General features: G+C 43.4%; 1 protein-coding gene and 1 pseudogene across 1 annotated transcript in view; both read right to left on the bottom strand.

Moving 5' to 3' along the window:
• Positions 1-13136, bottom strand: part of LOC126267514 (hemicentin-2-like) — a 794065-nt gene that overhangs the window by 714608 nt on the left and 66321 nt on the right. The window lies entirely within an intron of this gene.
• Positions 7076-7193, bottom strand: LOC126268356 (5S ribosomal RNA; annotated as a pseudogene).

Below are 13136 nucleotides of genomic sequence, written 5' to 3'. Positions count from 1 at the left end.
CAGGAGAACACTACACAATTTGAAAACTGTAAGTTACAGACAAAAAACGTGATACAGTGTTATTTCCGTTCGTAAATGCATAACAAACAGAAAAATAAATTACGTTTTGCTGTTTGCAGATGACAAGTTGTATATTATGTAGCAGATCAGCTACCAAAATAAATGGAAAGTAACATCATGTAAGGTATGCTAACTAATGCTTACACCCACTTTTCGCCAATTAAGTTGTAAGTGTAACTTCTACAAAAAAAAAAAAGTTCCAATGGCTCCGAGCACTAGGGACTTAACATCTATGGTCATCAGTCCCCTAGAACTTAGAACTACTTAAACCTAACTACCTAAGGACATCACACAACACCCAGTCACACGAGGCAGGAAAAATCCCTGACCCCGCTGGGAATCGAACCCTGGAAGCGAGAACGACAACTTCTACATAATAATGCAAACAACCCAAATGTGAATATGTTACCAACAAATTTACAGTTAAAAATAAAAAATAGAACCCACTGACGATAGCACATAAGTGTTGAAACATGTATGGGGGAAACAAAAAGATGTCTTTATAAGGCGAAACTTCTCATTCCATTTTCTTAGCAAGCACGGAGACAAGAAGAACAACTGCACCACAAGATGATTAGAACTCGCACTCCTGGAAGAAAGGATATGGCGGAGACATGGCTTAGCCACAGCCTATGGGATGTTTCCAGAATGAGAAAACTGTGAAGAGGGGGCGTCAGTCGTGCGTGGGTAGCTCAGTTGGTAGAGCACTTGCCCGCGAAAGGCAAAGGTCCCCTAGTTAGAGTCCCGGTCCGGCAGACAGTTTTGATGTACCAGGAAGTTTCAAAACGTATGCAGATTTTGCAGTAGAGTCGTATCTGGGTTCCAGTTTAATATTTAAAGGTTTTCCCCCGCCACCCACGCACAGGTTGGAGTGTCGGGTCGAGTGTCGTATCGTTGTCTGTCCTCCATTCCAAATTGGAAGAGTGTCGTATCGTTGTCTGTCCTCCATTCCAAATTGGAATGGTAACTTTTTTTGACCCGATGTGTACGTTTCGAGATATTTCGGTTCCTTCAGTAAAAATGAATACCCAGTTTATCCAACAAAAGGATCGTCTTAGTGACACTATCCTACGGTACAGGATCACGGTATGAATATCACACACTTCCTCCTGCAAATGGAGCAAATCGGTTTATTCTTTGTGCATTTGATTTGGTCTAGGGTGGGCCTTGTGGGATTATGGAAGCACCTTTAGTTCATGGGCGGCTACCTAAATAAAATCAGAAAGGGGTTTTTTACAATTTTTTCCTAATGAAACGAGGCAAGAATTCCAAGACCGCTACGCGCAGCAATGACTTAAATTTTTACCATATATTCCTCGATCTCGAAATACTTTGAAAATTTTCTTGATACAGGGTGTTTAAAAAATTACCGGTATATTTGAAACGGCAATAAAAACTAAACGAGCAGCGATAGAAATACACCGTTTGTTGCAATATGCTTGGGACAACAGTACATTTTCAGGCGGACAAACTTTCTAAATTGGAGTAGTTACAATTTTCAACAACACATGTCGCTGCAAGTGATGTGAAAGATATAGAAGACAACGCAGTCTGTGGGTGCGCCATTCTTTACGTCGTCTTTCTGCTGTAAGCGTGTGCTGTTCACAAAGTGCAAGTGTGCTGTGGACAACATGGTTTATTCCTTAGAACAGAGGATTTTTCTGGTGTTGGAATTCCACCGCCTAGAACACAGTGTTGTTGCAACAAGACGAAGATTTCAACGCAGGTTTAATGTAACCAAAGGACCGAAAAGCGATACAATAAAGGATCTGTTTGAAAAATTTCAACGGACTGGGAACGTGACGGATGAACGTGCTGGAAAGGTAGGGCGACCGCGTACGGCAACCACAGAGGGCAACGAGCAGCTAGTGCAGCAGGTGATCCAACGGCGGCCTCGGGTTTCCGTTCGCCGTGTTGCAGCTGCGGTCCAAATGACGCCAACGTCCACGTATCGTCTCAGGCGCCAGAGTTTACACCTGTATCCACACAAAATTCAAACGCGGCAACCCCTCAGCGCCGCTACCATTGCTGCACGAGAGACATTCGCTAACGACATAGTGCACAGGATTGATGACGGCGATATGCATGTGGGCAGCATTTGGTTTACTGACGAAGCTTATTTTTACCTGGACAGCTTCGTCAATAAAGAGAACTGGCGCATATGGGGAACCGAAAAGCCCCATGTTGCAGTCCCATCGTCCCTGCATCCTCAGAAAGTACTGGTCTGGGCCGCCATTTCTTCCAAAGGAATCATTGGCCCATTTTTCAGATCCGAAACGATTACTGCATTACGCTATCTGGACATTCTTCGTGAATTTGTGGCGGTACAAACTGCTTTAGACGACACTGCGAACACCTCGTGGTTTATGCAAGATGGTGCCCGGCCACATCGCAATGCCGACGTGTTTAATTTCCTGAATGAATATTTCGATGATCGTGTGATTGCTTTGGGCTATCCGAAACATACAAGAGGCGGCGTGGATTGGCCTCCCTATTCGCCAGACATGAACACCTATGACTCCTTTCTGTGGGGACACTTGAAAGACCAGGTGTACCGCAAGAATCCAGAAACAATTGAACAGCTGAAGCAGTACATCTCATCTGCATGTGAAGCCATTCCGCCAGACACGTTGTCAAAGGTTTCGGGTAATTTCATTCAGAGACTACGCCATATTATTGCTACGCATGGTGGATATGTGGAAAATATCGTACTATACAGTTTCCCAGATCGCAGTGCCATCTGTTGTTGACAATTGTAACTACTGTAATTTCGAAAGTGTGTCTGCCTGAAAATGTACTGTTTTCCCAACCATATTGCAACAAACTGTGTATTTCTATCGCTGCTCGTTTAGTTTGTATTGCCGTTTCAAATATACCGATCATTTTTGAAACACCCTGTATCTTTATTCGTTTCAGAGGGACAAAGGTACAGATTTCTCTTAAATTTACACTTGAAATACGCCTGTAAACTCCTCTCTGAGGCGAAATCTCGATAATAAGCAGCCACAGCTAATTGTTCGAAGATTAATGTTATGCTCTCTAGCGTTTACCTAGAAGTGCTGTCTTCCCGTATCGAGAAACACACCAAAAACATGATTGTGGGCTTGCAAAATCGAGCCGTAGTTACCAAGACGTTCATGCACGGCAAATGGATATAATTTTTACGGTATATTTCTAAGCTCCCTGTTTCGAAAAACTTGAAAATTTTCCTAATATATACACATTTTTTTACTTCTCTTCAAATCACATTAATCGTGGAATGGAAACACACAGAAACAGAACGTACCAGCGTTAAAGGAAATGTTCAAAATGTCCACAGTTAGCGAGGATACATGTATCCACCATCCGTCGCATGGAATCCCTGATGCACAGATGCAGCCCTGGAGAATAGCGTATTGTATCACAGCCGTCCACAATACGAGCACGAAGAGTCTCCACATTTGGTGCCGGAGTTGCGTAAACAAGAGATTTCTAGTGCCCTCATAAATGAAAGTCAAGAGGGTTGAGGTCAGGAGAGCGTGGAGGCCAGGGAATTGGTCCGCCTCTACCAATCCATCGGTCACCCAATCTGTTGTTGAGAAGCGTACGAACACTTCGACTGAAATGTGCAGGAGTTCCATCGTGCATGAACCACATATTGTGTGGAACTAGTAAAGGAACATGTTCTAGCAGCACAGGTAGAGTATCCCGGATGAAATCATGATAACGTGCTCCATTGAAAGTAGGTGGAAGAACATGGGGCCCAATCAAGACATCAACAACAAGGCCTGCCCAAACGTTCACAGAAAATCTGTGTTGATGACGTGATTGCACAATTGCGTACGGATTCACGTCAGCCCACACATGTTGACTGTGAAAATTTACAATTTGATCACGTTGGAATGAAGCCTCATGGGTAAAGAGAACATTTGCACTGAAATGAGGATTGACACATTGTTGGATGCACCATTCGCATAAGTGTACCCGTGGAGGCCAATCAGCTGCTGATAGTGCCTGCACACGCTGTACATGGTACGGAAACAACTGGTTCTCCCGTAGCACTCTCCATACAGTGACGTGGCCAACGTTACCTTGTACAGCAGCAACTTCTCTGACGCTGACATTAGGGTTATCGTAAACTGCACGAAGAATTGCCCCGTCCATTGCAGGTGTCCTCGTCCCTCTAGGTCTTCCCCAGTCGCGAGTCGTAGGCTGCAATGTTCCGTGCTCCTTAAGACGCCGATCATTTGCTTCGAACGTCTTCCTGTCGGGACACCCTGGAAATCTGTCTCGATACAAACGTACCGCACCACGGCTATTGCCCCGTGCTAATCCATACATCAAATGGGCATCTACCAACTCCGCACTTGTAAACACAGCACTGACTGCAAAACCACGTTAGTGATGAACACTACTAACCTGTTGATGCTACGTACTGATGTGCTTGATGCTAGTACTGTGGAGCAATGAGTCGCATGTCAAGACAAGCACCGAAGTCAAAATTACCTTCCTTCAATTGAGCCAACAGGCGGTGAGCCGAGGAAGTACAGTACGTACTGAGGAAACTAAAATGAGCTCTAACATGGAAATTAAGCGTTTCCGGACACATGTCCACATAACATCTTCTCTTTATTTGTGTGCGAGGAATGTTTCCTGAAAGTTTGGCCGTACCCTTTTGTAACACACGTACAGAGTTTCATAGTCACCCTACCTGTAAGAGTAAATTACATACTTGAAATCGGTATAAGTCGAAAACGTAGTTTATATAGTGAGTAACACGGAGAAATATGCAATCAGGCGTCTCCGTTATCATCAATTGGGTTTTGGGAACCGTACGTTGTAGTACTAAAGCACATACAAAGTTTTTGTGAACGTAAAATATGGTCTGACGTGTATTATTGAGTTATTTCAGTTTCAGATAGGTAAATTATCAAGATTTTAGTTCTCCATAAAGTTCTTTTCACACAAATGAAATGACCTGCTGTGGTAAGGAAAAGAAGGGAACCGGCGGGAAAACGCTCCCGTGGAAACACAAAAAAGGCGACTGATCTACGGTTTAAGTGACTGACTGAAAAGTGAGTTACTAATTGCCTCATTCTACCTTCTTCAGCAACTTTAAAATTTTTCCCGAAAATGTTGCCTTGAGACCATACTCCCGCTTTTTTATACTAAAAGAGAAGGGGACAATGGAGGTGGAAAGATACGGAAAATTAATAAATACTGTAAGTGGTTGTGGTACAGAAACAGTGAAGGAGACAATACGGTGGGAGAGAAAAGGAAGCGACTCAGTGGCAGTGGCACGTAACTGACAATAACAGAACAGTGGTAGGAAAAGAGTGAGGAAGACAGGGCCACTGCGAATGCATAAAGACACGGAGGATGTACTGAGAGCCAGTGATAATGAGAGACGCTTCATGACAGTGTAAACGATGAAGAGAGGTAATGACAGGGAGAAGAGACAGAAAAAGTGGGAATGAGACATCAAGAGGAACACACTGACAGTGAGAGAAGACAATAGTGTCAGGACGAAACGAAGGAGAATGTGGCTGTGAGGCAAGAAACAGTGACAGACACGTGAGTTGGGCTTCATGAGTGAGGCAGAATGTGCCAGTGGCAGTGGATGGGTCTGGACGACTTGCAGCGATGGACTAGTAGGTATGAGCGAGTGATAGTTAGGTAGGGGAGCTTATGGAAGTGGGAGGTGAGATACATGTTAAAAAGAACGCGAATATGTTTGTGTACCAAACTTTTTTGGGAAAAAGTTTAAAGTTGTTGGCGAAGGTGGAATGATGTAGCTAGTACCCTGTTTTTCAGTAAGAGTCTTTTAAACAGGATCATAGGCCCCGCTTTTGTGCTCCGATCAAAGAACCATGAAAGACAGAAACACACTGAGCGTGTCACTGGATGGAGCACGGTCCAAATTTCTATGTTCGCTCAGATAATTTACAATATACTGAAAATGAGCACCATGCGATGATCGAGAAACATCGAAAAGGTAGTCCATTTCATTTCATTCCATTCCATAGACAGATCGCCGCGAACGATTAGCCTAGGGGTCTTGGGAGCTGCAGTCATGAACTGTGCGGCTGGTCCCGGTGGAGGTTCGAGTCCTCCCTCGGGCAGGGGTGTGTGTGTTCGTCCTTGGGATAATTTAGGTTAAGTAGTGTGTAAGCTTAGGGACTGATGACCTTAGCAGTTAAGTCCCGTAAGATTTCACACACACATACACAGATCAACAGGTCCCTTTTTATTGAATCATTAGCTTCAACAGTTCTGTTTCTCGCCTCTTGAAGAATAGGTGCCATAGGTGGGACAAAGACACAATGTACCCTCAAAGAAAAAGTGGCTAGTTTTGAGGTCAGGTGACCTGGCAGGTCAAAAGCAATGAACAAGATCTAGCTGTCTACCTCTTCCAATATACCATGGAGAATTGATGGTGATAACGCCGCGCCCGAAGTGAAAGTTAGGTGGGATGCCGTGATGCATAAAAATGAAATTGTTGGAATCTCCGTGAAGTTGAGGAATCAACAAATTTGACAGCATGCCTAGGTATGGCGTTCCAGTCACAGTTGCCTCCCCAAAAAAAAGAAAGTTTCACAAACTTTGTGAACAGAAACGGCACAAAACACATGCAGTGTCGATAAGTCCTTTGATGTTCGATGACGAAGTCAAGATTTTGTATCCACCAAATTCTTACACTATGGTGGTTTACTTTACCCAATGTATGAAACGTTGATTCGACCGAAAAAATGATTCGTTCGAAAAAAGTGTCCTCTGCTCTGCGTGTCCTTGAACACTGAAAAGCAAAACTCGTGACCTCTTATAGTCCTTCTCCCGAACAGGCCATGAAGGCCCGAAGGTACCGACCGGTCGCCGTGTCGTCCTCAGACCACAGGCGTCACTGGATGCGGATATGGAGGGGCATGTGGTCAGCAAGCCGCTCATCCGGCCGTTTGTCAGTTTCCGAGACCGGAGCCGCTACTTCTCGATCGAGTAGCTCCTCATTTTGCCTCACAAGGGCTGAGTGCACCCCGCTTGCCAACAGCGCTCGGTTAACCGGATAGTCACCCATCCAACTGCTAGCCCAATCCGACAGCGCTGAACTTCGGTGATCTGGCGGGAACCGGTGTTACCGGTGCGGCATGGCCGTTGGCTCTCTTATAGTCACCGGGACGAAATTGCATTGCTGTAGCGATTGCAGCTTATAAGCCTTCAAATGCAGGCGTCGTTTCAGAAGACGTCACAGCGTCGTTTGAGGAAGCTGAAGTTCCTAGCTTGCCGCTTCGTGAACTTCCAAGGGCTCCCTATGAACGCATGTCGGATACGCTCGACATTTTGGTGAGACGTGCGTGGCTGACCACTGCCCTTCCCTTTACATCTGCAACCAACTTCCTAGATTTGTCTATGCGAGTCACAAATCTGCATTTCCAGAGGCGGCTTCTTGCTGAATCAGCGTCGCAATGCACAGTGCTCTCGGACAATGGATTGACTTCGCTGAAGTTCAGAAACATAAAATGATTTCTCTGATGTTATACTCGCCATACACAAAAACGATAGCATATCTGTGTGAGCCCGCATCTCGTGGTCGTGCGGTAGCGTTTTCGCTTTCCACGCCCGGGTTCCCGGGTTCGATTCCCGGCGGCGTCAGGGATTTTATCTGCCTCGTGATGACTGGGTGTTGTGTGCTGTCCTTAGGTTAGTTAGGTTTAAGTAGTTCTAAGTTCTAGGGGACTGATGACCTAAGATGTTAAGTCCCGTATTGCTCAGAGCCATTTGAATCATTTTTTGACGTGATTCTTGAAGTTTTCCCCATTTGAACCATACCTGTGTCAAAACTTTGAACCTTCCTCTTACCAGTGATATACGCAATGTGTTTCTGTCTTTTAAAGCTTGCCTGTAATAAACAAAGGAAATTTATCCTTTATTTTTGAATCCCCCGATATATAAATAAGTTTCTACGGAACTCTGTGTTCGAGTCCTACTCGTTCTTTTCCTGTTTTTTCTTTTTTTATCTGAAACAGAGTTTGCGGCTGAAAATATTTGTCCCGCAAAGTATGCAGGAGAACTTCTGCGAAGTTAGACGGTGGCAGAGAGGTATGTACTGTCGAAAGTAAAGCTGTGAGGGCGTGTTGTGATTACTGCTTGGATAGATCAGTCAGTAGAGCAATTACACTCCACAGTCAAACGCCCCATGTTCAAATTATGCTCTGGGACACAGTTTTAATCTAACAGGAAGTTTCAGATTAGCGAACAAGCCGCTGTAGAATGGTAATTCATTCTGGGAACAATACCACAGGCTGTACATAAGCATTTTCTCCGTAATATCCTTTGCTCCGGGGAGTGTTAGACATGCTAGGTACGCCGGAAAACGTTTGTGAAGTGGGAGAAAGGTTCTGTTTGATGAAGTAAGGCTGTGATGGCGGGTCGTGGATTGTACTTGGAGAGGTCAGTCAGTAGAGCACTTTCACGTGAAAAAGCAAAGTTTCCAGTTTTTTGTCTGCCAGGAAGTTTCAAATCAATGCGTATTACGCTGCAGAGGGAAAGTTCATTCTGGTGTGTGTGCAGCAGTTCGGTAGAATTCTTCGTGCTTCTCTCTCACATAAAAAGTTTTGCGCATCAGTTCTCCATTTAGACACGGTTATGGGGAAAAGATCAGGAACGGTTAGGTGATGCACACTTGTACTGCAGAATACGGGATGCGTGGACCTTATTTCCGCACCAGAATGTATTTAAACGGATTCTCTGTGCGTTGTCGCTCGTTCTACTAGAGTGATTTTTTCAACTTGTTGTGACTGTCAAGCGCTATGAAGAAGAGCCGTGATTCTGAAAGAGACTATGTACGTTTTGATCAAATGGCTAAATGGTTCAAATGGCTCTGAGCACTATGCGACTTAACTTCTGAGGTCATCAGTCGCCTAGAACTTAGAACTAATTAAACCTAACGAACCTAAGGACGTCACACACATCCAGGCCCGAGGCAGGATTCGAAACTGCGATCGTAGCGGTCGCTCGGTTCCAGACTGTAGCGCCTAGAACCGCACGGCCACTCTGGCCGGCTTACGGTTAAATCAGAGGCCCTCGTAATGTTCAGTGTTCTTAAGAAAAACCGAGCGAGGTGGCGCAGTGGTTAGCATACTGGACTCGCATTCTGAAGGACAACGGTTCAAACCCGCGTCTGGCCAACCTTATTTAGGTTTTGCGTGATTTACCTAAATCGCTTCAAGCAAATGCCGGAATGGGTCCTTTGAAATGGCACCGCCGACTACCTTACCAATCGTTCCCTAATCTGATGGGACCGAAGACCTCGCAGTTTGGGCCCCCCTCCTCCCCCCTCCCCCCCTCCCCCAAATCAACCAACCAAACTTAAGAGAAACAATGATATTTCTGAGTGCCACAACGTGCGATTCAGAAAGATGCTACTTTCCTACCTTTAGTTTGGTTCTATTTATTTCTTTGAAATGTCACATAGTGTTAGGCGCACAAGGTTAGATATTCCACGGGGCATGTTTGTTGCTGTGTACATTGAGTTTGAGGATGAGAAAGGTCGTTTCTCGTGTAAGTACCCTTTAATTCTTGTTGTGCACATTAGGCTTTCAGATGCACAAGTACTCAACGGCACAGTTTCAAACTATATTGGACGACCGATTGCAACATGCATACATCGCTGTCATCTAACGACCAAGATATCTGGCAACTGGTAGGACACAGTAACCTGGCATACCCATAGAGCGATCTCAGAGTAGTTCAATTAAATGGACAAGTTGTTCTCCTTGACACAGCCCAGACACGTGCACAATGTCTAATTACCCATTCTGCCGCCCGAACATACAGGCCATTTGTTCTGCAAATCGGGTACTGTGGCCATGGAATCAGTAAATGGTCTCTCTTATCAACAGCAAAGCGCTTAGAAGTGGTTCTGAAAACAGCCATGATAGATATATGCGCATAGTATATAACGGAAGATGAAAAAGTAAAGGCCTACGAACGTAGAATATAGGTACAGACAGACTTTAGCTCTTACCTTTTGCTGTAGAGAAACAACGCCCCAGTGATAGAACTTTAAGAGAGGTGGATTTAAAATGTTACGAGTCCAGTGATATAGGGCGAATCCGGTAATGTGCTAGCCAGGTTCTCAACAACAATCCAAGCGGTATTTTTTTCATTCAGCAAACAGTTGTGAAATCAGCGTATGGCACTAATAACAGTTGGTTTTGCTTTTCAGAATAAGTGCTCTATGCAGTTATTCCGTTACTATGTCACATTTTTACACCTGTCCGGTTATCAATTACTACTGTTGTAAATTGGTGTCACTGCATGTGGTAAATTTATTTTCTCTACTGCAACATGTATACACGGCAGTCTCTGTTTTTAGTTACATTGGAAAAGAACAAGCAGTACCAAACTATAGTTCGGGTTGCATTTAAAACTTCTCTCCGGGCTTGTACAAATAACTACATCTGGTTCCCTCCCTCGAACAATATGAACTAATACTTCTTTCATCACGGAACACACAGTTCAGACATCCTACACATAGGTGAGTAGTCACATATATTGGGGAAATAATGTTCTTGTAAAGCTAAAGGTGTCATTGATAGCAATGTATTATGCGTACACACGGCTAAATAACGACTTCTATGTTTATGAAATGTCTTCTATGTTTATGTAAAATGGTATTACAGAAACCATGGAAAGCTACTGTAATGTGTTTTCGTTCATGAACAACTAGTTTTGATGAAGCTGCCACCCTAGAGTACAGATTACGTTTACATAATTATTTATTTGACACCAAGGAATCATTCTAGAGAATGGTGTAGCGTTAACAAGTTTGTTTACGAGACCATGCTCCGCTGCAAGCACAGGTATAATTGTTTTGTAAATAAAGCCGCCTTTACTTGCTTTAAAATAATTTACTTTTCGCAGGCGCGTTTCGTCTTTTTCTTGCTGTAAGGCATGTTGAGTGGGATAGTCTGTTGTGACCTGCGTTTCCTCTCATCTGGTGTGGAGGTCGCCCTACCCTCTATTTCCAAAACATAAGCACAATTTATTTATTCCGTACTTTTTCAGACTGTTCAGCATGTTTTTCCTTCTTTTTTGTGGTGTACTATTATTCTTTTGCGACAAGATATAGCTATTTGTTCGAAATCTGTGCTTTTAACCACGTAAATATTGAAAGTGAAGGCGATTTTATGTACAAAACAAGTATTGGTGTAGTGTTAGTTCGTAACCTGAAAATTCTCTCTAGACCAAATCTGGTCGTTAGTGAGTAAATAGACGTTACAAAAACTTGTGATGGTTCACTTTATACCATTCTGTAAATAACAATATCTCTCAAGGAATCGAGAAATTTAAATAGCATCGTTTTAAAATAGGGGATACCGGGACTAGCTGTTACAATTTTTTTCAATGATTTTTCTACAAAAAGGTTTTATAGCTATTATAAGGCTAAAAAATCTCAGAATGTATTACCATTATTTTAGATTCACTGCCTAGTGTTTCCCTTACGCTCAGCTATCAGGAATATTACTGAATTGGCATTGTTTCCTGTCTTCCTTACTGTAACAATTTGCCTCAAAACGGGGCATGTCGTCACAGTGTGTAGCATACGTTGTTAAACATAGTGTAGCCTATTAAGTATTGATCAAAAATGTTATTTTGCATAATTTATTCTTTTTTCTCTTAAATACAATTTGTCATCAGACATTAGCGCTTTTGCTGCTTCGCAGTTGGTTTCTTTTGGCGTTGTCCTCTGTATTCTTTCTCTAATTTCTCCTGTTGCGCTCATAAGGAAAATAAGCACGGGTCAGGTTGTTACACCATAGCAACTAGCCCCAACGAAATAGGCATAAATTGTCCCACACGTTGCCACTACATCACATCAACGCTCCGCAAGGCACCTGACGAAGTGTGGCAGAGGACATTTCTGGTAACACAAACTGGCTCCCTCTTCAGGTGTAATAAACAGTCAACCAGTTGCAATAAATGGTGGTTTTCATTTAACATGTACCATGGTTTCAACGGATTTAAACCCGTCTTCTTCAGAAGGACAGGAAACTAACTTCACATTACCCATGATTCAGTAAAGCAATCTCTATATTAAATGTGTCGGCAACTGTCTGTACGTCGTCCATGTGTAAAAGGTAAGGCCTCTAGAATCAAGGGCTTGTCGCGTCAGAAAAACCAATGTCATAAAATACCAGATCATTTTAGCAGCTACATGTCGACATGAGTCAACTATCTGTTACACCTGATATTCTGTAACCGTTGCTGTAGTGCTACCACGTTCGAATGTTGATCCCCTTTCCCTGTTCCACTTGCGAATGGCACTTTGGAGGAATTATTATCGGTAAGCCTTTTTATTAGCTGTAGTTTCTAGAATTTTCTCACCGTGGTCATTTCGCGAGATGTATGTGGGAGGAGATTATATGTTGTCCGGCTTTTCCCGGAAAGTACTCTCTCGAACTTTCAATAGTAAGCCGTCCCGTAAATCGCAACGCCTTTCTTGCAGCGTGGGCCACTGGAGTTCGATGATAATCTCAATAAAGCTGTCATTCCGATTAAACGATCCCTTGAATAAAGGTGTATCTCATGTAGGATCTCATCTATCTCTTATATCAGTTCTACTTGAAAAGGGTCCATATGATTAACAGCAGTCAATAATCGATGAACAAGCGCTTTGTAAGCCACTTTTTTGTGTATATGTCCTTGAGATTATTGCTATGAATCTCAGTCTGGCACCTGTTTTTCCCACTGTTTCTTGTATGTGGTCATTTCACTTACGCTCTGGATATCTGCGCAGTATGCTACATTCATTTATGTTGCATTCAAATGTCAGTGCCTGCAACAGTCAGTAATCTGCTGTTGGTCATTTTGCAAGTCTATAACCTCTTCCGGCGTTGCTACTTTCTCAACAGACAACCCCATCACCTGTGAACAGTTTTTAAGAGCATCCAAAGCTCATCATTAATATACATAATAAAGAGAAACGGTCCTATCACTATTCTTTAGGATATTCTGGAAATCAGCTTTACATTCGCCCATTTTGTTCTGTTAAGAGCGACATGTTGCGTTCTGTCTGCAAGTAAGCCTAGAATCCAGTT

This window comes from Schistocerca gregaria, chromosome 4, assembly GCF_023897955.1.
Source record: "Schistocerca gregaria isolate iqSchGreg1 chromosome 4, iqSchGreg1.2, whole genome shotgun sequence".
NCBI lineage: Eukaryota > Metazoa > Arthropoda > Insecta > Orthoptera > Acrididae > Schistocerca > Schistocerca gregaria.
The sequence above is the reverse complement of the archived record's forward strand: the minus strand, read 5'-3'. Positions and strand labels throughout refer to the sequence as shown.